General features: G+C 41.1%; 2 protein-coding genes across 3 annotated transcripts in view; one reads left to right on the forward strand and one right to left on the reverse strand.

The window, feature by feature from the left end:
* Positions 1 to 25,317, forward strand: part of foxk2b (forkhead box K2b) — a 115,774-nt gene extending 90,457 nt beyond the window's left edge. The window contains exon 12 of the transcript XR_010021275.1: positions 13,770 to 25,317. The gene's annotated coding sequence lies outside the window, so the exon portion shown is untranslated. The remainder of the gene's footprint in view (positions 1 to 13,769) is intronic.
* wdr45b (WD repeat domain 45B) overlaps positions 1 to 26,312 on the reverse strand; it is a 71,499-nt gene that overhangs the window by 3,915 nt on the left and 41,272 nt on the right. The gene's annotated exons all lie outside the window — the stretch shown is intronic.

Genomic DNA, 26,312 nt, shown 5'->3' on the forward strand with positions numbered 1-26,312 from the left:
GCCCAGTGCTTCTATATATTGGCGAGACCCGGTGCAGACTGGGAGACCGTTTCGCTGAACGCCTACGCTCTGTCCGCCAGAGAAAGCAGGATCTCCCAGTGGCCACACATTTTAATTCCACGTCCCATTCCTTCTGACATGTCTATCCACGGCCTCCTCTACTGTAAAGATGAAGCCACACTCGGGTTGGAGGAACAACATCTTATATTCCGTCTGGGTAGCCTTCTCTAACTTCCGTTAATGCCCCACCTCCCCTCGGTACCCCATCCGTTACTAATTTATTTTTTATTATTTTTTTCCCTCTCTCCTTTTTCCCCCTCTGTCCCTCTCACTATACTCCTTGCCCATCCTCTCGGCTTCCCCCCCCCCCACCCCGCTTTCTTTCTCCCTAGGCCTCCTGTCCGATGATCCTCTCGTATCCCTTTTGCCAATCAACTTTCCAGCTCTTAACTCCATCCCTTCTCCCTCCTGTCTTCTCCTATCATTTTGGTTCTCCCCCTCCCCCTCCCACTTCCAAATCTCTTACTATCTCTTCTGTCAGTTAGTCCTGATGAAAGGTCTCAGTCCGAAACGTCGACTCCACCTCTTCCTATAGATGCTGCCTGGCACCAGCAATTTTTATGTGTTGCTTGAAATTCCAGCACCTGTAGGTTTCCTCGTGTTTGGTATCCTCTTTAATGTTATTGGCTACCTTACCTTCATATTCTGTCTTTATCTTCCTTACGACTTTTAGTTGCTTTCTGTTGATTTTGAAGAGCTTCTCAAAATTCTAACTTCCCACCAATTTTTGCTCTATTATATGCCCTCACTTTGGCTTTTATGTTGGCTTTGACTTTTCTTGTCAGCCACTGTTGCGTCATCCTGCCTGTAGAATATTTCTTTGGGATGTATCTACCCTGTGCTTTCCAATTTCCTTCCAGAAACTCCAGCTACTGATGTTCTGCTGTCATCCCTGCTGATGTTCCCTTACAATTAATGTTGTCCAGCTCCCCTCTCATGCCTATGTAACTCTCTTTACTTCCAGGTAATACTGATATATCTAATCTTAGCTGCTGCTTCTCAAATTGCAGAATGAATTCTATCATATTATGATCACTGACCCCTCAGTGTTCCTTTACCTTAAGCACTGTAATCAATTCTTGTCCATTGCACAACACCTAATTTGGAATAGCTGATCCCCTAGTAGCCTCATCCACAAGCTGCTCTGAAAAGCCATCTTATAGGCAATCTAGATACTCCCCCCTTGAGATGAAGCACCAACCTGATTTTCCAAATGTACCTTCATTTTGAAGTCCTCCATGACTATCATAACATTGCCCTTTTGACATGCACTTACTATCTCCCATCGTAATTTGTAGACCACATCCTTACTACTGTTTGAGGGTCTGTATATAACTCTAGTCGGGGTCTTTTTACCCTTACCAGTTCCTTAGTACTAACCACAACAATTCAACAACTACCAATCCTATTTCACCTCTTTCTAATGATTTGATTTCATTTCTTACCAACAGAGTGACACTACCTGCCTGTCCTTTTGATACAATGTGTATCCTTGGACATTAAGCTCCCAGCTATAATCTTTCAGCCATGATTCAGTGATGCTCACAATGTCATACGTGCCTATCTGTACTTCAAGTTCATCTATCTTATTCCATGTACTGCATGCATTCAGATATAACTCCTTCAGTCCTGTATTCATCCTTTTCAATGTTGTCCACTTTTTACGTTGCAACTCATCCTGTTGACTGCAATTTTGCCCTACGATCAGCCGCTCCTTGATAACCCTATTATTACACTCTGCCTCTGTTTGTAAACCAACTACCTCATCCTCAGCACTATCACTCTGGTTCCTATCCCCCGCCAAATTAGTTTAGACACTCCTGAACAGCTCTAATGAACCTCCCCGCAAGGTAATCAGTCACCCTCAGATTCAGGTGTCCTATCCCTTTTGTACCGTTTGTACCTTCCCCTGAAGAGAACTCAATGATCTATAAATCTTAACCCCTGCACCACTTCTTCAGCCACACATTCATCTGCCAAATCATCCTATTCTTATCTTCACTGTTGCATGGCGTAGGCAGCAATCCAGAGGTTACTACCCTGGAGGTCCTGTTTTTTTTTTAGCTTTCTACCAGGAATCTCTGTCCAGGACTACTTCACCTTTCATTGATGCCAATATGTTCCAATCTGGCTTATTGGCCTGTAGTCTTTGCTGCACTTACATAGTACTTTATATTGATGCCTTTATATGGAAAATGTTTTGAACATTCTGTGTCTGGTAGGTCTCCTATGACTGCCATTTGCCATACTCCTCCAATCAGTAAAGATTCCTTCTACCTATTCTTCTTACCATCTGCCAGCCAGATATCCCATGTAAGTTCCTTCTATATACTAGTTAAATGTTGGTCTGTGAAGACAACATTTATGAGAATCTTCTTTATCCATAATGCAAATGATTTTTAGTAAATTCATTTTTGGACTTTTAGGCAAATCCATCTCATTTGTGTGACAGTTATTTTGGCAATTAGTACATTGCTGACCTGAAATGAGCTGAGCAGTTTAAAAATATTAAAGATGGAAGCTACCTGTAGAATAACATATGGAGGTGCAATAGAGGTCAAATATACAAGTTTGCTTCAACACGATATGGGCTATGGAGGAAATGGTATAAGCAGCATAGAGTTTGAGATGGGGGGTGGGGTTACAGTTATATAATAACCTAACTTCTCAGTAACACCTAGTGATAGGTCATCCAGGACTGGATGTTGAAAAGTGTTTCTGTCAAGTTTGCTAATGATATGAAGTCAACAGTCTTTATGAGGTACAATGATGATGCAGAGGGGCTTCAGCAGGAGTCAAGATAGGCTAAGTGAATGGGTAGGGACATTGTATATAGAATATAATATAGGGAAAATGTGGTCATACCCTTCAAATAGAAAACAGTGATTTTTTTTTTAAATGGAGAGTTTGCAAGATGCTGGTGTTAAGAAGGACCTTGGTGTGGTTGTTCATTTCAATGCTCAGAGTATTATAGGAAAGGAGGATGACTTTAGAGTGGATCATTACATGGTCTTATAATATTGCTACCATTACAGTGACCTAGTTGTGTGAGGGACTTGGAAGCTCAATATTCCCAGGTTTTGCTGTTTTAGATCTTATTGTGGGAGGTGGGTTGTAAAAGAAGTAGAGGGGATGCAATACCAATAATGGAGGATGTCACATCAGTACTTAGAGGACACACTGAAAGGTTCATCCATGAGGTGGCTTGGGTGGAGCTCCAAAATAAGGGTGCAATGATGATGGGATTATACTATAGGCACCTCAATAGTCACCAAAAGGTGGAAGAACAGATGTAGACAGATAGTAGAAAGTTGCAAGAACTATGCATGTTTGTCATAGTAAGGGGTTTTTACCTCCCCAATATAAGAGACTTAAGTGAGGTGGGATTTCTACAGCCAACAGGGACTCTTGAAGCAGTATGTACAGAGTCCAACTGGAGGAGAAAACATACTGAACCTGGCTTTGGGAAATAAGCTTAGACGTGTGACAAATTTGACAGTGGATAAACATTTTGAGAATAGTAACCACAACTCATGCTTTAAGATAGTTATGAGTAAGGAGGAGACAAGAGTGTTGATTAAGAGCAGCTGTTGTCATATAGGTCCATGTCTCACACGTGAGAGATGCTTAAAGACCAGCTGATCAGAGTTCAGGATCTGTATGTTCCAAAAAGGAGCAAGGACAAGGTAGGGGAACTTTGGATAACCTGAGAGGTCTTAATTTTAGTCAGGAAAGAAAAGGAAGCATACATAAGCCATAGGAAGCTAAAATACGATTGGGTCTTTTTGGAACATAAACATAGCAGAAAGGTGCTGAAGCAGGTGATTAGGAAGGCCAAAATGGGTCCATGAAATGTACTTGATAAGCAGGATCAAGGAGAATCCCAAATTATTTTAAACTTGTGTTAAGCAAAAGATAGCTAAAGTAGGTCCACTCAATGATAAAGAGGAGAACTTGCACTTGGTGTCAGAGCAAGTGGCTGAGGTATTAAATAGCTAAATATTTTGTGTCAGTACTTGCCAAAGATAAGGATTGGAGGATATTGAAGGCAGAGTGGGCTGGCTAATGTGCTGGGACAGTTTGAGATTGTCATGGTCTTCTGCAAGACATGAAGGTGAATAGTTCCCCAGGCCCTGATAGCATTTATCCCAGAATATTGAAAGAAGCAAGAAAGATTGCTTTGACAAAAATCTTTGTTTCCTCACTTGGCAGTTGAACGGGGCACAACTGCGTGCAAGTCGGACAGTGAAGCAGTGGGAGTGTTTAAAAGTGAGCAGATTGTGAAGGTTGGTGATTTCTTCGGCAGTTGAACATGGCACCACTGCACAAGTGCATGTAAGTCGGACCGTGTGGCAGAGGGAGTGTTTGATAGTGAGCAGATTAACGGAGCGGGCGACGGAATAGTGGGAGACAGAGTAGGAAGGCTTCAGCAAGCAGAGGCTGAGGAAGAGCTTCACTCCAAGTGAGGTAAGGCCGGATAAGTTCCTTTAATAAATCTAATTACCTTAAGAGTAGGTAATGGATGCAGCAGTTAAGGCAGTTGAGTGCTCTGTTTGTAGGATGTGAGAAGTCAGGGCGAGCACAATCGTCCCTGATGACTACACCTGTAAAAGGTGCATCCAGCTGCAGCTCCAGACAAACCGAGTTAGGGAACTGGAGCTGGATGAACTTCGGATCATTCGGGAGGCAGAAATACACAGGAGTTACAGAGAGATAGTCACCCCTAAGAGTCAGGAGACAGGTAGCTGGGTGACTGTCAGGAGAGGGAAAGGGAATAGGCAGAATGAGCAGAGCACCCCTGTGGCTGTTCCCACCAATAATAAGTATATCATTTTGGATACTATTGATGCGGACAACCTACCAGGGACAAGTTGCAGTGGTTGTGTCTCTGGCACAGAGACTGGACCCTCAGGTCAGAAGGGAAGGAGGGAAAAGAGGAGAACAGTGGTGATAGGAGATTCGATAGTTAGGAGGACAGATAAGAGGTTCTGTGGAAGAGATCAAGAATCCCGGATGGTCTGGTGCCAAGGTCTGTGATATCTCGGATCGAGTCTCAGTATTCTCAAGATGGAGAGTGAGCAGCAGGATGTCGTGGTCCATGTAGGGCCAATGACGTGGGTAGGAAGAGTGAGGAGGTCCTGAAAGGCGAGTTTAGGGAGTTAGGCACCAAGTTAACGGACAGGACCTCCAGGATAGCAATCTCAGGATTGCTACCAGTGCCACGTGCAGGCGGATTTAGAAATAGTAAGATAGCGCAGATCAACACGTGGCTGAAGACATGGTGCAGGAAGGAAGGCTTTAGATTTATAGATAATTTCCAGGGAAGATGGGATGGTTTACATCTGAACTTGGGGAAGGGGGACAAATATTCTTGCAGGTAGGTTTGCTAGAGAGACTCCAGTGGATTTAAACTAGATACAAGGGGGGAGAGGAACCAGAGTGTAGAAACAGATGTAGGGGAGAAGGAAGAAAAAGGAGACAGTAAAGTTGTTTGCATGGTTAGTAATAAACAGAGAGAAAGAGGTGGAAAATTTCTCAAATGCACTTATTTTAATGCTAGGAGCATTGTAAGAAAGGTGGATGAGCTTAGAGCATGGATTGATACCTGGAAGTATGAAGTTGTAGCTATTAGTGAAACATGGTTGCAGGAGGGGTGTGATTGGCAACTAAATATTCCTGGATTTCGTTGCTTCAGGTGTGATAGAATCGGAGGGACAAGAGGGGGAGGTGGTGCATTGCTTGTCAGAGAAAATATTACAGCGGTGCTCTGGCAGGATAGATTAGAGGGCTTGTCTAGGGAGGCTATTTGGGTGGAATTGAGGAATGGGAAAGGTGTAGTAACACTTATAGGGGTGTATTATAGACCACCAAATGGGGAGTGAGAATTGGAGGAGCAAATTTGTAAGGAGATAGCAGATATTTGTAGTAAGCACAAGGTTGTGATTGTGGAAGATTTTAATTTTCCACAGATAGACTGGGAAGCCTATACTGTAAAAGGGCTGGATGGTTTGGAGTTTGTAAAATGTGTGCAGGATAGTTTTTTTGCAGCAATACATGGAAGTACCAACTAGAGAAAGGGCAGTGTTGGATCTCCTGTTAGGGAATGAGCTAGGTCAGGTGACAGAGGTTTGTGTTGGGGAGCACTTCGGGTCCAGTGATCACAATGCCATTAGTTTCAATATAATTATGGAAAAGGATAGGTCTGGACCCAGGGTTGAGATTTTTGATTGGAGAAAAGGCTAACTTTAAGGAGATGCGAAAGGATTTAGAAGGAGTGGATTGGGACAATTTGTTTTATGGGAAGAATGTAATAGAGAAATGGAGGTCATTCAAAGGTGAAATTTGGTGGGTACAGAATCTTTATGTTCCTGTTAGGTTGAAAGGAAAGGTTAAAAGTTTGAGAGAGCCATGGTTTTCAAGGGATATTGGAAACTTGGATCGGAAAAAGAGAGATATCTACAATAAATATAGGCAGCTTGGAGTACTTTATACTTTATTGTCGCCAAACAATTGATACTAGAACGTACAATCATCACAGCGATACTTGATTCTGGGCTTCCCACTCCCTGGATTACAAATATTAAATATTAAAAATAATAAAATTAGTAAATATTAAAAATTTAAATTATACGTCATAAATAGAAAATAGAAAAATGGAAAGTAAGTAGTGCAAAAAAACTGAGAGGCAGGTCCGGATATTTGGAGGGTACGGCCCAGATCCGGGTCGGGATCAGTTCAGTGGTCTTATCACAGTTGGAAAGAAGCTGTTCCCAAATCTGGCCGTACGAGTCTTCAAGCTCCTGAACCTTCTCCCGGAGGGAAGAGGGGCGAAAAGTCTGTTGGCTGAGTGGGTCGTGTCCTTGGTTATCCTGGCAGCACTGCTCCGACAGCGTGCGGTGTAAAGTGAGTCCAAGGACGGAAGATTGGTTTGTGTGATGTGCTGCGCCGTGTTCATGATCTTCTGCAGCTTCTTTCGGTCTTGGACAGGAAAACTTCCATACCAGGTTGTGATGCACCCTAGAAGAATGCTTTCAACAGTGCATCTATAAAAATTAGTGAGGGTTTTAGGGGACGGGCCAAATTTCTTTAGTTTTCTCAGGAAGTAAAGGTGCTGGTGGGCCTTCTTGGCAGTGAACTCTGCTTGGTTGGACCAAAGTCAGGTCATTTGTGATATTGACCCCGAGGAACTTAAAGCTTTTGACCTGTTCCAATGAGGTGCTCAAGGAATATAAAGAATGTTAAAAGAATCTTAAGAAAGAAATTAGAAAAGCTGAAAGAAGCTACGAGGTTGCTTTGGCAAGTAAGGTGAAAATAAATCCAAAGGGTTTCTACAGTTATATTAATAGCAAAAGGATAGTGAGGGATAAAATTGATCCCTTAGAGAATCAGAGTGAACAGCTATGTGTGGAGCCAAAAGAGATTGGGGAGATTTTAAACAATTTTTTTTCTTCGGTATTTACTAAGGAGAAGGATATTGAATTGTGTAAGGTAAGGGAAATAGACAGGGAAGTTATGAAAACTATGATGATTAAAGAAGAGCAAGTACTGGCGCTTTTAGGGAATATATAAGTGGATAAGTCTCTGGGTCCTGACAGGATATTCCCTAGGACCTTGAAGGAAGTTAGTGTGGAAATAGCAGGTGCTCTGACAGAAATATTTTACATGTCATTAAAAACAGGGATGGTGCCAGAGGATTGGCGTATTGCTCATGTTGTTCCATTGTTTAAAAAGGGTTCTAAGAGTAAACCTAGCAATTATCGGCCTGTGAGTTTGACGTAAGTGGTGGGTAAATTGATGGAAAGTATTCTCAGAGATGACATTATATAATTATCTGGATAGGCAGGGTCTGATTAGGAACAGTCAACATGGATTTGTGTGTGGAAGGTCATGTTTGACAAATCTTATTGAATTTTTTGAAGGGGTTACTAGGAAAGTTGACGAGGGTAAAGCGGTGGATGTTGTCTCTGTGGACTTCAGTAAGGCCTTTGACAAGCTTCCACACGGAAGGTTAGTTAGGAAGGTTCAATCATTAGGTATTAATATTGAAGCAGTAAAATGGATTCAGCAGTGGCTGGATGGGAGATGCCAGAGAGTAGTGGTGGATAACTGTCAGATTGGAGGCCGGTGACTAGTGGTGTGCCTCAGGGATCTGTACTGGGCCCAATGTTGTTTGTCATACACATTAATGATCTGGATGATGGGGTGGTAAATTGCATTAGTAAATATGCAGATGATACTAAGATAGGTGGAGTTGTGGATAACGAAGTAGGTTTTCAAAGCTTGCAGAGAGATTTAGGCCAGTTAGAAGAGTGGGCTGAAAGATGGCAGATGGAGTTGAATGCTGATAATGTGAGGTGCTGCATTTTGGTAGGACTCATCAAAATAGGACATACATGGTAAATGGTAGGGCATTGAAGAATGCAGTAGAACAGAGGGATCTAGGAATAATGGTGCATAGTTCCCTGAAGGTGGAATCTCATGTGGACAGGGTGGTGAAGAAAGCTTTTGGTATGCTGGCCTTTATAAATCAGAGCATTGAGTATAGGAGTTGGGGTGTAATGTTAAAATTTTACAAGGCATTGGTAAGGCCAAATTTGGAGTATTGTGCACAGTTCTGGTCACCGAATTATAGGAAAGTTGTCAACAAAATAGAAAGAGTACAGAGAAGATTTACTAGAATGTTACCTGGGTTTCATCACCTAAATTACAGAGAAAGGTTGAACAAGTTGGGTCTTTATTTTTTTGGAGCGTAGAAGGTCGAAGGGGGACTTGATAGAGGTATTTAAAATCATGAGGGGGATAGATAGCGTTGACGTGGATAGGTTTTTTCCATTGAGAGTGGGGAAGATTCAAACAAGAGGACATGAGTTGAGAGTTAAAGGGCAAAAGTTTAGGGGTAACCAGAGAGTGGTAGCTGTGTGGAACGAGCTTCCAGCAGAAGTGGTTGAGGCAGGTTCGATGTTGTCATTTAAAGTTAAATTGGATAGCTGTATGGACAGGAAAGGAATGGAGGTTATGGGCTGAGTGCAGGTCGGTGGGACTAAGTGAGAGTAAGAGTTTGGCACGGACTAGAAGGGCCGAGATGGCCTGTTATTGTGCTGTAATTGTTATATGGTTATAACGGGAGGTCCCAGAGGACGGGGGTGGGGGGGAGGGGGTAGCAAATATTACGCCTGTTCAAGAAAGTAAATGAGGATAATCCAGATATTTATTGGCCATTGAGCCTTACTTCAGTGATAGGGAAGCTATTGGAGAGGATACTGAAGGACAGGATTTATGTACATTTGGAAAGGTTCAATCAGCATGACTTTTTGCAGTGCAGGTCATGCCTTACAAACACAATAGTTTTTTTTTGAAGTGACAAATAAGGCTAGGGCAGAAATTTGATAACGTCCCCCGTGGTAGATTGACTCAAGATAAAAATGCTTGGCGTCCAGGGCAAATTGCATATTTGGACTCAGAACTGGCTTGCCCATAGACTCAGGATGGGAGGCTGTTTTTTTTAGCTTGGAGGTTTGTGACCAGTGGTGTTCTGCGAGGATTGGTGCTGGGACATTTGTTGTGATGGATATCAGTGATTTAGATGAAAATGAAGATGGGTAAATACCAACATTGGTGGAGTTACAGATATGGTGGAGAAGTGGCAGATAGAAATAAATGTGGGCGTGCGTGAGGTGCTGCACTTTGGGATGACATGAAAGAAAAAAATAAATAGGTAATGGTAAGGTCCCTTAATGGCAGTGAGGTTCAGAGGGACTTTGGAATCCAGGTCCATGGTTCACTGAATGTGGCTGCATGTGGATAAGATAGTAAAGTTTGTGTTCATTGTTAGGGGTGTTGGGTATAAGAGTAAGGAAGTCATGCTGCAGCTATAGTGCCTTGGAAAAAGAATTCAGCCCTCACAATTTTCACACTTTCTAAATTTGGAATATTGAAGTAGGATTTTTGAGCTTATCTACGAAACATTGTGCATCATGTCAAATCAAAAGAAAAATTCCAAAACCTGTCAACAATTTACTAAAAGTTAAAAACCAAAATTGTGAGGCTGAAAAAGTATTCATCCCTTTTGTAATAACTATGCTGACTTTGCTCAGGTGTAATATATTACCTTACCAACTCCACAATTTGTTGATGTTAAAAAAAAACACTGGAGGATCATCTGTTTTTGACAAATTCATAAAAGTACCCCCTTTCTCTGTAGGGTTAACAGTGTGTTAGATTTTCAACAGACCAAAGCAAAATGAAGGGAAAAAAAAGAGCACTCAAAACAAATCGGGGAAATTATAGGTTACCAGTAGTAGTGGAATCAAGCAGTTTGTTGGAGTTTATAAGGCTTTTGAATTGAATTGAGCTTATTACTTATATCCTTCATATACGTGAAGAGTAAAAATCTTTGTTACATCTCCGACTAAATGTGCAATTTATAGTAATTTGTATTAAAAGTATGTACAACAGGACAGTCAGTATAACATAGAAATATAATTGTATCAGCATGAATTAATCAGTCTGATGGCCTGGTGGAAGAAGCTGTCCCGGAGCCTTTTGGTGCTGGTTTTTATGCTGTGGTGCCATTTCCCTGATAGCTGCTGGAACAGTTTGTGGTTGGGGTGACTCGAGTCCCCAATGATCCTTCAGCCCCTTTTTACAGACCTGTCTTTGTAAATGTCCTGAATAGTGGGAAGTTCACATCTACAGATGTGCTGGGTTGTCCGCACCATTCTCTGCAGAGTCCGGCGATTGAGGGAAGTACAATGATACAGCCAGTCAGGATGCTCTCAATTGTGCCCCTGTAGAAAGTTTTTAGGATTTGGGGGCCCATACTAAACTACTTCAAACTCAGGTGAAAAAGGCACTGTTGTGCTTTTTTCACCACACAGCCAGTACGTACAGACAACATGAGATGGACAAATGCAGGAAATGTGGACAGCAGCCAAGAGGAGAACATGGGAGTATTGGCATCAAAATCAGCACAACATCATGAGTTAAATAGTGTGTCCAGTGTTGAACTGTTCTATTTTTTAATAAAAGTTAATGTTCAACAAACAACTTGGCCTTGATTGCAAAAGGATTTGAAAACAAGAGCAGTGATGCCTTGCTCCAATTGTAGAGTCCTGGTGAATCCATCCTAGAACATATACATTCTTATAGGGATAGAAAACCTGAATGTAAAGTGATACACAGCATGGAGTGAATTGTGCATACAAACAAATCAGACAAGTCTGTGCACTAGAAGATTTGAAAGGGACAAAATGTGCATTGTTTGCAACTTGTGTGCTTGACGGGATAGATGTTGAGTCAATGCTTCACTGGCTAGAAGAAAGCAGTCTTCTGATAAGGAGCTAGCCAGTATAGAAACATAGAAAATAGGTGCAGGAGTAGGCCATTCGGCCCTTTGAGCCTGCACCGCCATTTATTATGATCATGGCTGATCCTCCAACTCAGAACCCCGCCCCAGCCTTCCCTCCATACCCCGACCCCCGTAGCCACAAGGGCCATATCTAACTCCCTCTTAAATATAGCCAATGAACTGGCCTCAACTGTTTCCTGTGGCAGAGAATTCCACAGATTCACCACTCTCTGTGTGAAGAAGTTTTTCCTAATCTCGGTCCTAAAAGGCTTCCCCTCTATCCTCAAACTGTGGCCCCTCGTTCTGGACTTCCCCAACATCGGGAACAATCTTCCTGCATCTAGCCTGTCCAATCCCTTTAGGATCTTATACGTTTCAATCAGATCCCCCCTCAATCTTCTAAATTCCAACGAGTACAAGCCCAGTTCATCCAGTCTTTCTTCATATGAAAGTCCTGCCATCCCAGGAATCAATCTGGTGAACCTTCTTTGTACTCCCTCTATGGCAAGGATGTCTTTCCTCAGATTAGGGGACCAAAACTGCACACAATACTCCAGGTGTGGTCTCACCAAGGCCTTGTACAACTGCAGTAGTACCTCCCTGCTCCTGTACTCGAATCCTCTCGCTATAAATGCCAGCATACCATTCGCCTTTTTCACCACCTGCTGTACCTGCATGCCCACTTTCAATGACTGGTGTATAATGACACCCAGGTCTCGTTGCACCTCCCCTTTTCCTCATCGGCCACCATTCAGATAATAATCTGTTTTCCTATTTTTGCCACCAAAGTGGATAACTTCACATTTATGCACATTAAATTGCATCTGCCATGAATTTGCCCACTCACCCAACCTATCCAAGTCACCCTGCATCCTCTTAGCATCCTCCTCACAGCTAACACTGCCACCCAGCTTCGTGTCATCCACAAACTTGGAGATGCTGCATTTAATTCCCTCATCCAAGTCATTAATATATATTATAAACAACTGGGGTCCCAGCACTGAGCCTTGCGGTACCCCACTAGTCACTGCGCCTGCCATTCTTAAAAGGTCCCGTTTATTCCCACTCTTTGCTTCCTGTCTGCTAACCAATTCTCCACCCACACCAATACCTTACCCCCAATACCGTGTGCTTTAAGTTTGCACACTAATCCCCTGTGTGGGACCTTGTCAAAAGCCTTTTGAAAATCCAAATATACCACATCAACTGGTTCTCCCCTATCCACTCTACTAGTTACATCCTCAAAAAATTCTATGAGATTCGTCAGACATGATTTTCCTTTCACAAATCCATGCTGACTTTGTCCGATCATTTCACCGCTCTCCAAATGTGCTGTTATCACATCCTTGATAACTGACTCCAGCAGTTTCCCCACCACCGACGTTAGGCTAACCGGTCTATAATTCCCCGGTTTCTCTCTCCCTCCTTTTTTAAAAAGTGGAGTTACATTAGCCACCCTCCAATCCTCAGGAACTAGTCCAGAATCTAACGAGTTTTGAAAAATTATCACTAATGCATCCACTATTTCTTGGGCTACTTCCTTAAGCACTCTAGGATGCAGACCATCTGGCCCTGGGGATTTATCTGCCTTCAATCCCTTCAATTTACCTAACACCACTTCCCTACTAACATGCATTTCACTCAGTTCCTCCATCCCACTGGACCCTCTGTCCCCTACTATTTCTGGAAGATTATTTATGTCCTCCTTAGTGAAGACAGAACCAAAGTAATTATTCAATTGGTCTGCCATGTCCTTGCTCCCCATATGGGCACAAAATTCACAGAGTAGTGAATCCTTCAACTTCACTGTCCAAGAGAGTCATGAAGCTTATTCACTGAGCATCTTCAAAACAGATTGTAGATATGGTATCGATGGGAGATGGGTTAGTGCAGGAAAGTGGTAAAGGTGAATCACGGAGCGAGCACAAGTGTCTAAAAAAAGCTTAATTATGCTACATGTGTTTAAAACAAAATACTATACAGCCCTTAAAGTGCAAGTTAATAACTGTATTAATCAAACTTGATAAGATTCTAAAAGTTCTGTGGTTTGGGTAGGTAATTAACAAATTATGTTAGGTCATGTGGAGGAAGGAAAAGGGACAAGTTGGAACAATCTTGCCTTAGTGGTGATCTTAGATGATAGCAAAACAAGACAGCACATGTGATTCAGCCAAATCTGGTGTTGGTGGTTTCAAGCCAAAATAGGATCACAGTGGATAAATTGGCAAGAAAATTATATTTTTAGTGAGACAACAAAGTATGGAGCAATGAAGTAGCTGAGGAAATAAACAGCTGCAGAAGTGAATTTGTAGTAAGTGAAGTGACAAGTAATCACCTAGTTACACCAATTTTTTTTTTACAGGTGCAGCTTGGTAACAGGCCCTTCAGGCCCAATGACCCCACATGGCTCAATTATACTCATGTGACTAATTAACCTATTTACTGGTGCTGTAATAGCTAACCCCCATGCTCCTGTGCTACCCCTATTGTTCAACACAGTGCTGGAAAAGCAAGGTAACTGTTATTTTGTGGGTGGCAGTCTTTAAATGAAAGAATTGCACTTGAAGTGAAGGCTACAACAGTCATCTAACTCCTGTCCTCACTTGCACCACAGAAACCAGGGAGTTAAAAAGTATTCAGCCCCCAACTCTTTGTTCACATAAATGAGTATTACAAATAGGGATTTGGATCAATTTAACTGAGAATTTTTATTTGTGTATCATATATTTTTTTTCCCACAGTGGAGCACAAAAAACAGGGAAAATTATAAGGCTCAAAAACTTAAATATTAGCTGTTCAAAAATATTCATTGCCCTTTGCTCAGTACTTAGTTGAACACTTCTCATAAGTATTACAGCCAATAGTCTTTTTGAACAAGTCCCTATTAGATTTGCACATTCATAGAACATAGAAATCTGCAGGACATTACAGGCCCTTCAATCCACGCTGTTGTGCCAACCATGTAACCTACTCTAGAAACTGCCTAAAATTTCCCTAGCACATAGCCCTCTATTTTTCTAAGCTCCATGTACCTATCTAAGGCTCTGAAACGATCTTGTATCCGCTTCCATCAGCACCGCCGGTAGTGCATTCCACACACCCACCACACTCTGCGTGGAAAAACTTACCCCTGACATCCCCTTTGTACTATTTCCGAGCACCTTAAAACTATGCCCCTTGTGTTGGCCATTTCAGCCCTGGGAAAAAGCCTCTGGCTATCCACACGATCAGTCCCCTCATCATCTTATACACCTCTATCAGGTCACCTCTCATCCTCCACTGCTCCAAGGAGAAAGGGCCAAATTCACTTAATCTGTTCTCATAAGGTATGCTCTCCAATTCAGGCAACATCCTTGTAAATCTCCTCTGTCCTCTCTATGGAATCCACATCCTTCTTATAGTGCAGTGGCCAGAACTGAACATAATACTCCAAGTAGGTCTGAGCAAGGTCTTGTATGGCTGTAACATTACCTTACGGTTGATGAATGCCAACGCACCATATGCCTTCTTAACAACACTGTCAAGCTGCACAGCAGCTTTGCGTGTCCTATGAACATGAACCCCAAGATCTATCAGATCCTCCGCACTGCCAAGAATCTTGCCATTAATATTACATTCTGTCTTCAAATTTGACCTACCTAAATGAACCACTTCACATTTATCTGGGTTAAAGTCCATCTGCCACTTCTCAGCCCAGTTCTGCATCCTATTGGTGTCCCGTTGTAACCTCTTGACAGCCCTCCAGACTATTCACAACACCACTGACGTTTGTCATCAGCAAACTTACTAACCCACCTTTCTACTGCTTTTTCCAGGTCATTTATAAAAATCACGAAGAGGAGGGGTCCCAGAACAGATCCCTGCGGATCACCACTGGTCACCGACCTCCATGCAGAATACGGACCATCCACAACCACCCTGTGCCTTTTGTGGGCAAACCAATTCTAGATCCACAAAGCAAGGTCTCCTTGGATCCCATGCCTCCTTACTTTCTGAAGGAGACTTGCATGGAGAACCTTATCAGATGTCTTACTCTAATCTATATACACTACATCCACTGCTCCACCTTTATCAATGTGTTTTGTTACTTCCTCAAAGAATTCAATCAGGCTCCTAAGGCACAACCTGCCATTGACAGAGTCATACTGACTATCCCTAATCAGGTTATGTCTCTCCAAATGCTCTTAAATCCTGCCTCTCAGGATCTTCTCCAACAACTTGCCCATTACTGAAGTCAGACTCACTGGTCTAGAATTTCCTCGGTTATCTCTACTCCCTTTCTTGAACAGGGGAGCAACATTTGCAAACCTTCAGTACTTCTCCAGTCCCTAGTGATGACACAAAGATCATTGCAAGAGGCTCAGCAATCTCAACCCTCGCTTCCCACAGTAGCATGGGATATATCTCATCCGGTCCCAGTAACTTATCTAAATTAATGCTTTTCAAAAGCTCCAACACATCCTCATTCTTAATGTTCAATCTGCTGTAAGTCATCCTCACCACTACCAGGGTCTTTTTCCTTGGTGAATACTGCATTAAAGTATTCGTTAAGTATCTCCGTAAGCTTCTCCGACTCCATTCATATGTTTCCACTATCGCACCTGATTGGTCCTATTCTCACACAGCTCATCCTCTTGCTCTTCACATACTTGTAGAATGCCTTGGGATTTTCCTTAATCCTGCTCACCAAGGCATTCTCATAGCCCCTTCTGGCACTCCTAATTCCATTCTTAAGGTCGTCCCTAGCAACCTTGTAATTTTCTAGAGCTCTAACAGGACATAGTTTCTTGAACCTTTCATAAGCTTAACTAAATTTTCCACATCCTTTGAACACCATGGTTCTTTAACCCTACCATCCTTTTCCTGTCTCAATGGAACATACCTATGCAGAATGCCATGCAAATATTCCCTGAACATTTGCCACATTTCTGCCATGCATTTCCCTGAGAACATCTAATCCTAATTTACGCTCCCAAGTTCCTGCCTAATAGCATCATATTTTCCCCCTACCCCAATTAACTCTTTTCCCATATTGTCTGCTTCTATCCCTCTCCAGCACTTTGATTTATAAAGGCCAATGTACCGAAAGCTGTCTTTACAACCCTATCTATCTGTGACACCACTTTTAGGGAACTTTGTATCTGTATTCCAAGATCTCTCTGTTCTACTGCACTCCTCAGCGCCCTACCATTTACCTTGTGTGTTCTACCTTGGTTTGCCCTTCCAACGTGCAATAGCTCACACGTGTCTGTATTAAACTCCATCTGCCATTTTTCAGCCCAGATTTCCAGCTGGTCCAAATCCCTCTGTAAGCTTTGGAAACCTTCTTCACTGTCCACTACACCTCCAATCTTTTCATCAGCAAATTTACTACATTATCATCCAGATCATTAATATAGATGACAAATAACAATGGACCCAGCAGTGATCCCTGTGGCACACCACTAGTCACAGGCCTCCACTCAGAAACAATCCTCCACTACCACTCTTTGGCTTCTTCCATTGAGCCAATGTCTAATCCAATTTACTACCTCTCCATGTATACCTAGCGACTGAATCTTCCTAACTAATGTTAAAGGCCTTACTGAAGTCCATGTAGACAACATCTACTGCCTTCCCTTCATCCACTTTCCTGGTAACTTCATCAAAAAACTCTAACAGATCTGTTAAACATGACCTACCACGCACAAAGCCATGTTGACTCTCCCTAATAAGTCCCTGTCTATCCAAATACTTGTAGATCCTATCTCTTAGTACTCCTTCCAATAACTTACCCACTACCGACATCAAACTTACCGGCCTATAATTTCCCGGATTACTTTTAGAGCCTTTTTTAAACAACGGAACAACATGAGCTATCCTCCAATCCTCCGGCACCTCACCCGTAGATACCGACATTTTAAATATATCTGCCAGGACCTCTGCAATTTCAACACTAGTCTCCTTCAAGGTCCGAGGGAATACCCTGTCCGGTCCTGGGGATTTATCTACTCTGATTTGCCTCAAGATAGCAAGCATCTCCTCCTTTTCAATCTGTATAGGTTCCATGACCTCACTACTTGTTTGCCTTATTTCCATTGACTCCATGCCAGTTTCCTTAGTAAATACAGACGCAAAAAACCCAATTAAGATCTTCCCCATTTCTTTTGGTTCCATACATAGCCGACCACTCTGATCTTCAAGAAGACCAATTTTATCCCTTACTATCCTTTTAATATACCTGTAGAAGCTCTTTGGATTATCCTTCACCTTGACTGCCAAAGCAACCTCATGTCTTCTTTTAGCCCTCCTGATTTCTTTAAGTTTTTTTTTGCACTTTTTATACTCCTCAAGCACTTATTTGTTTCCTATACATGAAATACATCTCTCTCTCTCCTTATCAGTCAGAGTTCCAATATCCCTTGAGAACCAAGGTTCCTTATTCTTATTCACTTCGCCTTTAATCCTGACAGGAACATACAAACTCTGCACTCTCAGAATTTCTCCTTTGAAGGCCTCCCACTTACCAGTAACCTCCTTGCCAGAGAACAATATGTCCCAATCCACGCTTTTTAGATCCATTCTCATTTCTTCAAATTTGGCCTTTTTCCAGTTTAGAACCTCAACCTGAGGACCAGATCTATCTTTATCCATGATCAAGTTGAAACTAATGGTGTTATGATCACTGGAACCAAAGTGTTCCCCTACACACACTTCCGTCACCTGTCCTAACTCGTTTCCTAATAGGAGATCTAATATTGCCTCCTCTCTCGTTGGTACCTCTATATATTGATTTAGAAAACTTTCCTGAACACATTTTATAAACTCTAACCCATCTAGACCTTTAACAGTATGGAAGTCCCGATCAATATGTGGAAAATTAAAATCCCCTATACCAACTTTGTTTCCTGCAGTTGCCTGCTCTCTCTGTCTGCAAATTTGCTCCTCCAATTCTCGCTGACTATTGGGTGGTCTTTAATACAACCCCATTAATGTGGTCATACCTTTCCTGTTTCTCTGCTCCACCCATATAGCCTCGGTAGACAAGCCCTCTAATCTGTCCTGCCTGAGCACTGCTGTAAGATTTTCCCTGACTAGCAATGCCACCTTCATTCCTCTGCCTCTTAGCACATCTGAAACATCGGAACCCTGGAACATTAAGCTGCCAGCCCTGCCCCTCCTGTAGCCAAGTTTCACTAATGGCTATAATGTCGTAATTCCATGTGCCAATCCACACCCTCAGCTTGTCAGCCTTCCCCACAATAGTCCTTGCATTGAAATAGACACACCTCAGAAGATTATTACCACCACACACAACCCCTTCTATTTGTGACTTTGCATGAACTTTTAACATCATTTATTTTTCACCCCCGCTCCATTATCTGCTCTGGCATTCTGGTTCCTATCCCCCTGCAAATCTAGTTTAACACTAACAAACCTCCCTGCAAGGATGTAGGTCCCCTTGTAGTTCAGGTGTAACCCATCACTCTTGTACAGGCCCCACCTGCCCCAGAAGAGGTCCCAATGATCCTGAAATCTGAAACCTTGTCCCCTACACCAGTTCCTCAGCCACGTGTTCATCCTCCAGAGCATCCTATTCTTACTTTCACTGGCACGTGGCACAGGTAGCAATCCTGAGATTATCGTCCTCAAGGTCCTGCTTTTTAACTTCCTACCAAGCTCTCTATACTCACTCTTCAGGACATCCTCACTCTTTCTTCCTACCTCATTGGTACCGACTTCCATGACTTCCTCCTTTTCTGCACCATGACGCTATCCCTAATTAGCAATGCCATGCCTCCACCTCTTTTGTCTCCCTCTGTTCTTTTTGTAACATCTAAAGCCTGGCACACACAGCAGCCATTCCTGCTCCTGAGACAACCAAGTGTCTGTAATGGCCACAACATCATAGTTGCACACATTGATCCATGCTCTAAGTTCATCTGCCTTGTTTATGATTCTGCTTGCATTAAAATAGACACATCTCAAACCATCAGGCAGAGTGCATCTTTGCTCTAACATCTGCCTATCCTTCCTCACGAACTCCCTCCAAGCTGCCTCTACTTGTGCTCCAACGGCCCCTTCCTCTGCCTCTTCACTTCGGTTCCCCAGATCTGTGCTTCTCTATTATCATTTCGCTGTCTTGGCTTGAATACTCTTCTGTTCTCATTTTTGTTTGGTCTGTTGAAAATCATACTGTTGGATCTTACAGAGAGAGGGGCTATTTACTATGAATTCACTGAAAACAGGTGATCCTGTCCAGGTCATCAAGGGAATGGCGGCGTAAGGAAAAGGTCTCTCGACAAAAAAGGTAAACTGCCCCAAAATGGAATTTAGACAAATACTTAATATTGTATAACTATATTAATAAAAGGGGCAAGGATGATGTCTAAGAACAAGATTAAAAAGTCTGCTCTGAAGGAACACAAAGAGACGCAGCAAGGCGACGGGCCTAGCTCCCCCACGGCAAACCAGGACGGAGATGAGAAGGAATCGGTGAATCTGTCTTTGATTCTCAGAGATTCGCGAGTTCCGACAAGATAACAACAAACAGCTGGAAGATATTAAAGGAGAAATAGTAAAAACTAATTCGAGGATAGATGAAGCCGAAGCGAGGATTGTTGGAATTGAAGAGAAGCTACAAAACGCAGAGCAAGTGATAGCAGAAATGCTAAAACTACAAGACCAGCTCCAGTGGAAACTAATAGATCAAGAAGGCCACTCAAGAAGGGAAAATGTGAGGATCTACGGAGTTCCCGAAGGAAGTGAAGGTAAACCCGGATTGATGATTTCCTTCGTGGAGAAGCTGCTTAGAGAGAACCGTGATATACCGGACGCAAAAGACCTACAGCTAGAAAGGGCTTACTGTGCGTTGGCACCACAGCCTCCGGCAGGCGCCCAGCCCAGATCGATTCTGGTCAGATTTCTCAGTTACAGAATGAAGGAAGAGGTGCTTAAATGGGCATGGCAAAAGAAAGGTTTCATGTGGAGCAACTGTAAAATCAGTTTAGACCACGATTACGCACCGGGGATCCTTGCCAGACGGAAGGAATATGCGGAAACACGAAGGGTCCTGAAGGAAAACAACATCAGATTCCTGACCCTGTATCCAGCTCGGCTGAGAGTCTTTTACGACGAAGGGACAAAAACTCACGCTACGGTGGAGGAGGCAACGTTGGACCTGGCGGACTGGGGACGACCTATTAAAGTTATCACCCAACCGGAGTCGCTACTGGAGAGGATTCGGCAGAAGTCATAGCAGCCAGTGCGGCGAGGACGCTCCACACGACCCAGAATGTCAAACTACAAGGAAAAACTGCAAATATTCAGACGAGAATGTACAGAGAATACAGATTAATTAAGAGAAATGACTGAAAAGAGTAAATTGGACTTAAAAGGTAAAATGAAAGCTGGTAACTGAAAATAAACTAGACAGAATAACTTGAATGATAGCAATATGGTTGAGACATAAATAGGAGAAAATTCTCTATGATTATTCAACCTGCTGAGGGCCCTCTAACACAGGGTGAAGATAGAGGTTATCCCTCTGAACTGAGGCGGGTCAGTGCTCAGGCCTCACTGTGGGAAGTCGGGAAAAATTTTCAAATGTTATACGTTCGAAAATGTCTAGGGTGTGGTTATATGTTTTGGTTTACTGTTGAGAAGGGATTGCTTACTGTTTGGTTAGAAAAGGAGAGTTTTTTTTCTACTAGAGAAAAATGCAAATTGAATTGGTAAAAATAATTTCCTATAATGTTAATGGGGTTTTGAATCCAATTAAAAGAAATAAGATTATGTCTAAACTGAAAAAAGAGAGGGCACAAATAGCTTTCCTCCAGAAAACACATATGAGCCAATCCAAACATGGAAAATTAAAAAGAATGGGCTTTAAGCATGCATTTTATTCATCATATTGAGCCACAAAAGAGGGGTAGCTACTTTAATATCAAGCACTCTTAATTATGAACATATTTCAGAGACTAAAGACAAAGATGGACAATTTGTAAAAATTACAGGAAGAATAGAAGGTACAGAAATAACATTGTTGAAGTTTATGCTCCACCAGGTTGTGAATGGTCATTTTATAGACACATTTTTGACCTAATGGTCAGTTCTCAAGGGGTAGTAATCTGTGGAGGGGATTTTAATATTAGGTTAAATCCTGCGTTAGATTCTTCAAGAATAGTTACTCAGAATAAACCTCTGACTCGGAAAATGAATTTATTGATGGAGGAGTTGGGAATTATAGATGTGTGGAGGGAATTACACCCCACTAGTAAAGATTATACACATTACTCTTTCCCTCATTCAGCCTAGACTATTTCCTTATCTTTAATATAGGTAGACTCAGGATAAAAAAAACTGTAATATTGCAACAATTGATCTGTCGGATCATAGCCCAGTCTCTATGTCTCTAATCCTGGAAAGGAAAATGAGGAAAACACTATGGAGGTTAAATTCACATATACTCAATAACCTGAAAGTAATGGAGAGATTAAGGAGAGAAATCAAAGAATACCTAGACCTTAATGACACGGGAGAAACATCACCAGTGATCTTATGGGATACATTGAAAGCTGTACTGAGAGGAAAAATTATTTCCATCACCACTCACATGAAAAAAATCAATGCACAAAAATTAGCAGACCTTCAAGGAAAATTAAAACAAGTTGTAGATAGCAACAAAAGTAATTCTAATTTAAAACAGGAAATTAGGAAATTGCAAAGTGAAATTGATGATATTTATACATTGGAAACTCAAAAGAAATTTTCTTTACCTGAGACAAAAGAATTATGAAGTAGGAGGTAAATCAGCTAGATTATTAGCATATAAATTACGAAAACAACAAGCAGACAATACAATTCATAAAATAAAGAATCCAAAGACAAAGCTTGTGGAGAGTACAATAGGGAAAATTCAAGAGAGTTTTGAAACATATTATCGAGAGCTGTACTCCCAACCCCGGGCCTCCAATGAGCCCTATATAGACACTTTATTGAATTCTTTAGGTTTACCTAAACTCACAGAATTACAAAATGAATGCCTATTAGAACCAGTAACTGCCAAAGAACTGAATGAGGCCATCTCGAGATTAAAGGCTGGAAAGTCTCCGGGTTCTGATGGGTTTACCTCAGAGTGGTACAAATCGCTGAAGTCACAGTTAGCCCCATTACTACTTAACACCTTTAATTGGATCTTGCAGAGAGGAGAAACTCCACCTTCCTGGAGAGAAGCGATTATTTCAGTTATTCCTAAAGAGGGTAAAGATAAACTAGAATGTGGCAATTATCAGCCAATTAGTGTTCTTAATTTAGATTACAAACTATTTACATCTCTATTAGCACGCAGATTGGAAAAGCTTTTACCTGGCCTAATCCATTTAGACCAGACTGGATTTATTCAACAAAGACAAACACAGGACAACGAGAACTCTGCACATATTAGAACAGGTTAATAAGAACGAGACAGAGACAATGGTAGTAGGATTAGACGCTGAGAAAGCTTTTGATTCAGTTAGTTGGGTATTCCTATACAGAATGTTAGGAAGATTTGGCTTTCAAGAAAAGTTTATTAAAGTAATTCAGACTCTATATGACAGCCCTACAGCTCGAATTAAGGTAAATGGGGACCTCTGACTCCTTTACTTTAGAGAGAGGCACTAGACAGGGATGCCCAATTTCTCCTCTCCTTTTTGCGCTATATATTGAACCGCTTGCCCAACTAATAAGACAGAGCAAAATCATAAAAGGTATCAAGGTGGCAGGGATCGAACAGAAAGTGGCGTTATTCGCAGATGATGTTTTAGTCTATCTGAGTGAACCAGAAAAATCATTTATAGGATTGTTTACACTGTTGGATGACTTTGGGAAAATATCAGGTTATAAATGTAAAGAAAACACAGGTTATGTCCCTAAATTATACACCATCCAAAAAACTGCAGGATACATATGATCTTAAGTGGGAAGCTAAATCATTAAAATATTTAGGAATAACCCTGCCGAAGGATCTTTCAACACTGTCACAGGTAAATTATGGGCCATTAATCTCAGAGATAAAAGCAGATATGCATAGATGGAATCTTATCCCCTTTTTAAGTTTAAATTCAAGGATAAATACTATAAAAATGAATATTCTCCCTCGGTTACTGTATTTTTTCCAGACTCTACCTGTGGAGATGGATGATAATCAATTCAGTGAATGGGACAAATGGATTTCCTGCTTTATCTGGCAAGGAAAGAAACCTAGAATTCGATATAACACCTTACAGTTAGGGAAGGAAGGAGGAGGTATGGTTCTTCCTTGCTTGAGAAATTATTTTTATGCTTCACAGATAACCCCTCTGTTATATTGGTGTAATAGGGAATATAAGGCTAGATGGAAGGAAATTGAATTTGGATTGGTTGACAGTTTTCCTCTACAGGCCTCAATAGCTGACAAAGGATTGATGGCCCAATTGGAAAAGTTTAAAAACAGTTGGATAAATCTTACATTAAAAGTGTGGCAGAAGGTGGTTAATTCATGTGGAATCAATAACATGTTAAAACTTTTCAGATGGTGTGCATATGATACCGAATTCCTTCCCAACAGAGGAGATAAAAGATTTGAACTATGGATAAAGAAAGGTCTTACAACCTACCTCTCATTTATACATAAAAGAGTATTATTCCTGCAGGACAAACATGGCCTAGAACACGATGCCTTTTTTAGGTACCTTCAAGTACGACACTATGTTAACCAGAGTTGTAGATATACAGACCTATCAACAGTAGATTTAGAATTTTTCAAGATTCTGAATTCGGCTTGCAGTTCAATACCTAGTAAATCAGTTTCTCGATTATAATAATGCACTTTCCCATGCTAAAAATGTAAACACATTGTATATTAAAGAGAAGTGGGAGAAAGAAGCGGGATTGGTACTTTCAGAGGAGGCTTGGGGGAAAATATGCAGCTTTCAGTGGTCTTTGACTAATTCTTTGATTTGGAGAGAACATTGTTGGAAAAATATTATAAGATACTTCAAGACCCCATATCAGGAAAAATATAAAGACCAAGAAGGCAAATCATTTCCATATTTTCTGGGATTGCCCTAAATTAAGTTTATATTGGAAAGGTATTCATAGAACATTAGTTAAGGTACTTAAGACCCAGATACCTCTGAACTTTGAGACGCTCTATTTGGGGCATGTATTGTTTTTTGAACAGAAGGTAGATAAAAGTTGCTGCAGGCCCTTTTAGCGGCAAGTAAGAAATCAATCACTAGAAAGTGGCTAAATCCAATATCACCTACACTAGAAGATTGGCACGAAATTGTCTTGGAAATATTTAAAATGGAAAAGATGACTTACTCCCTGAGAATTCAAAAAGAAAAATTTTATCAAATCTGGAATAAATGGATTGAATATATAACCCCAAAGCGAGCAGACTTTAGATGACTCTCCTAATGATTTATACTGCTCTTCTCATCAACACAGTAATATTGCTAACGTAAGCACCCCTGGTCTAAATGTTTACTATTTTTGTTTTTTTTTGGAAAATAGAGAATTAACACAAGTAAAGGAAAAGATTTGGGAAAGGGATTAAAAAATGATGAAACATAGGGATTGGATAATTATGTTTGGGGGCAGGAGCAAGCATGAACAAGTTAGGATATAAACACCTATAATGGTTGTTACATAGGCTTACATACAACATTTTGGTCCAGTAGAAATGGTCCAGAAGAGATATATGGAAATTATTATTAATCCACTATTAATACTATTTTTCTTAACAACTAATATCATTACTTAGCCTAATAGATTAGAATTTCAACTGTACCTAGTTACCTAAGTGTCTAATTTCTTTTTGTATCATAATGTGTACTTAGGAATGTATAAATAATTATAGTTTTATACATATAAAAAAGGAAAAGGTTTTCCATGTGAAAAAAGTACATGATACTTGTGAATTCCTTATCCAAATAAAAATTTAAAAATTTAAAAAAGAAAACAGGTGATCCTACAATTTTCTACATTAACAATTATGGAGTTGGTCAGGTAATACTGCACTGGAGCAAAGTTAGTGTTGTTACAGAAGGGATGAATACTTTTTCAGTTTCACAATTTGGTTTTTATTTTTTAGTAAATAATTGACAGGTTTTGAAATTTTTCTTTTGATCTGTCATGATGCAGAATGTTTTGTAGATTAGCTCCAAAAATACCTTCAATATATTTTAAATTTAGAGAATGAGACAATAAAATGTGAAAATTGTGGAGGCTGAATACTGTTTCAAGGCACTATCTGCAGCACATTCAGGCACCGTACTTTATATTAAAACTTTTAAACATTTCAAGTACATGCTATCTAGTATTAGACTTCTCAACCTTTGGAGAAGAAAGATGCTGGTTATCTATACCTCTCAACCTTGTAAATTTCTGTCAGGTCTCCCATCAGCCTCCACTGCTTTGGAGAAACAACTCAAGTTTTTCCTTCTCTCTAAGTATATACTTTCCAGTCCAGGCAGCAATCTGGTAAACATTTTCTGCATCCTAAAGCATCCACATCCTTCCTGTTTTCAGGGTGCAATACTCCTAATTGAATCACTTATTTATGGGGACAACATCTTCATCTCTACTTTCATGATCACCTTCATCACCTCAAGCTCAAGCTAGGAAGACATGACCTGCTTCAAAATCATACTGACTGCCTTTTATTTAGGCCATATTTTTTCAAATCCTATTCCCAAGTATCTGCTCTAATACCTTCTTGCCAATTCTCCATGACTTGTGACTAGACGGGCTAAAGATCTTGGTCAAGACCCAATAGTAAAAATAATTATTTCTTGCTTCTCAATAAATGGATATATGGTTCTATAAGAGTCTCAACACTACCTCCATCTTTACTGTTTTATATTCTAAGGGCTTTGTTGAATTTTGGCTTCCAAAACCT

Source organism: Mobula hypostoma, chromosome 22 (assembly GCF_963921235.1).
Source record: "Mobula hypostoma chromosome 22, sMobHyp1.1, whole genome shotgun sequence".
NCBI lineage: Eukaryota > Metazoa > Chordata > Chondrichthyes > Myliobatiformes > Myliobatidae > Mobula > Mobula hypostoma.